The sequence below is a fragment of the Mus pahari genome, chromosome 23 (assembly GCF_900095145.1).
Source record: "Mus pahari chromosome 23, PAHARI_EIJ_v1.1, whole genome shotgun sequence".
In the NCBI taxonomy this organism is placed as follows: domain Eukaryota; kingdom Metazoa; phylum Chordata; class Mammalia; order Rodentia; family Muridae; genus Mus; species Mus pahari.
In genome coordinates, this window is record NC_034612.1 from 28,080,154 (window position 1) to 28,082,984 (window position 2,831).

At 39.9% G+C, this 2,831-nt stretch overlaps 1 protein-coding gene across 1 annotated transcript in view; it reads right to left on the minus strand.

The window, feature by feature from the left end:
- The window catches only part of Gjc3 (gap junction protein gamma 3), a 64,908-nt gene that overhangs the window by 9,048 nt on the left and 53,029 nt on the right, over positions 1 to 2,831 (minus strand). The window lies entirely within an intron of this gene.

Consider the following 2,831-nt stretch of genomic DNA (forward strand, 5'->3'; position numbering starts at 1 on the left):
CCAGAGCAATCCGACAACAAAAGGAGATCAAGGGGATACAAATTGGTAAGGAAGAAGTCAAAATATCATTATTTGCAGATGATATGATGGTATAGATAAGTGACCCTAAAAAGTCCACCAGAGATCTTCTAAATCTGATAAACAGCTTCAGTGCAATAGCTAGACATAAAATTAACTCAAACAAATCAGTGGCCTTCTTCTACAGGAAGGACAGACAGGATGAGAAAGAAATTAGGGTAACAACACCCTTTACTATAGTCACAAATAATATAAAATACCTTGGTGTGACTCTAACTAAGAAAGTGAAAGATCTTATGGTAATAACTTCAAATCTCTGAAGAAAGAAAATGAAGAAGAACTCAGAAGATTCAAAGATCTCCCATGCTCATGGATTGCCAGGATTAACATAATCAAAATGGCTATCCTGCCAAAAGCAATCTATAGATTCAATGCAATCCCCCTCAAAATTACAACCCTATTCTTCGCTGAGTTAGAAAGGGGCATTAGCAAATTCATCTGGAATAATAAAAATACCTAGGATAGCAAAAACCATTCTCAACAATAAAAGAACCTCTNGTGGAATCACCATGCCTGACCTTAAACTGTACTACAGAGCAATTGTGAAAAAAACTGCATGGTACTGTTACATGGACACACATGTAGATCAATGGAATAGAATTGAAGATCCAGAAATGAATCCACACACCTATGGTCACATGATCTTTGTCACGGGAGCTAAAAACCATCCAGTGGAAAAAAGACAGCATTTTCAACAAATGCTGCTGGCACAACTGGTGGCTATCATGTAGAAGAATGAGAATGGATCCATTCTTTTTTCCTTGTACATAGCTCAAGTCAAAGTGGATCAAAATCCTCCACATGCAACCAGAGAAACTGAAATTGATAGAGGAGAAAGTAGAGAAAAGCCTCGAAGATAAGGGCACAGGGAAAAAATTTCTAAACAGAACAGCAATGGCTTATGCTGTAAAATCAAGAATTGACAAATGGGACCTCATAAAAACTTCCTGTTAATTTGCTTCTTAGAGGTGAAATGATGTTTGTGTGGGTTTGTTGAAAGATTACTTTCTTGCTTCTTCTAGGGTATAGTTTCACTTTTTGTGTTGGTGTTTTCCATCTATTAACATTTATTGGGCTGGATTTGTGGAAAGATATTGCATAAGTTTGCCTTCGTCATGGGATACTTGGTTTCTCCATCTATGGTGATTGAGAGTTTTGCTGGCTATAGTAGCCTGAGTTGGCATTTGTGTTCTTTTAGGGTCTGTATGACATCTACCCAGGATCTTCTGGCTTTCATAGTCTCTGGCAAGACATCTGGTGTAATTATGATAGCTCTGCCTGCATATGTTACTTGACCTTTTTCTCTTACTGCTTTTAATATTCTTTCTTTGTTTTGTGCCTTTGGTGTTTTGATTATTATGTTACAGGAGGAATTTCTTCTCTGGTCCAAACTCTTTGGACTTCTGTGGCTTCTTTTATATTCATGGGCATCACTTTCTTTAGGTTAGGGAAGTTTTCTTCTATAATTTTTGTTGAAGATATTTACTGGCCCATTAAGTAGGGATCTTCACTCTTTTCTATACCTATTATCCTTAGGTTTAGTCTTCTCACTGTATCGTGGACTTCCTGATTGTTTAAGGTTAGGAGCTTTTTCCTTTTTGCATTTTCTTTCACAGTTGTGTCAATGTTTTCAATGGTGGTATCTTCCACACCTTCAATTCTTTCTTCTGTCTCTTGTATTCTCTTTGTGATGCTTGCATCTATGAATCCTGATCTCATTCCTAGGTTTTCAAACTGGAAGGTTGTCTCCCTTTGTGATTTTTCTATTGTTTCTTTTTCCATTTTAAGATCCTGAATGTTTTTGTCCATTTCTTTTGACTGTTTGATTGTGTTTTACTGTAACTCTTTAAGGGATTTTTGTGTTTCCTATTTAAGGGCTTCTAGCTAATTACCTGTATTCTCATTTCTTTAAGTCCTTCTTAATGTCCACTATCATCATCTTGAGAAGTGATTTTAGATCTGAATCTTGTTTTTCCAGTGTGTTGGTGTATCCAGGACTTGCTAAGATGGGAGAATTGGGTTCTGGTGATGCCAAGTGACCTTGGTTCTTAAGCTTGCCTCCTGCCATTTGGTTATCTCTAGTGCTACCTGTTCTGGTCATGTCTGACTGGAGCCTATTATCCTGGTTTTGTCAGGACTCCTCTGAGTCAAGCTGTCTCCGCGATCCTGTGATTCTGAGATCCTGTGATCCGGAGATCCTGGGTGTGTCTGAGCTCCAGGTAGTCGAGCTGCCTTTGGGACCCTGAGATCCTGGTGTGACCAAGCTCTTGGAATCCTGGGATCCTGGGTGTGTTAGACAACCTGGGAGTGGAGTTGCCTTTGGGTGTTGTGGGGCTGGCTGAGGAGTTAATGCCCAGGGTGTGCTCAGGGCACTGTCCTAGACAGACCTGAAGGAACCGATGCCAATGATCTGGCAGAGTTCCTGAATGCCTGAGTTGCACCAGTCCCAGGTATTCCTGGTGTTGGGACAGATGTTGTGTCTGCCTCACTGCTGATCCTCTGATCCTGGTCTTGTTAGTGCATCTTGGAATGCAGCTGCCTCTAGGTGTTGTTGGGCTGGATGCAGACTTTGTGCCCAAGGTCTGCTAAGGGCCCAGCCCAGACAGCATTTCTTTTATTCTATAATCTTGAGTCTTCCTGTCAGAGGGCTTTGAGTCTCCTTTCATAATGAGAGGGCCATTCTGCTGCACTGAAACAAAAATAACAATATTAATGCATAGAAAGTTAAGTTATAAGTCAATAAAAAGAAAACA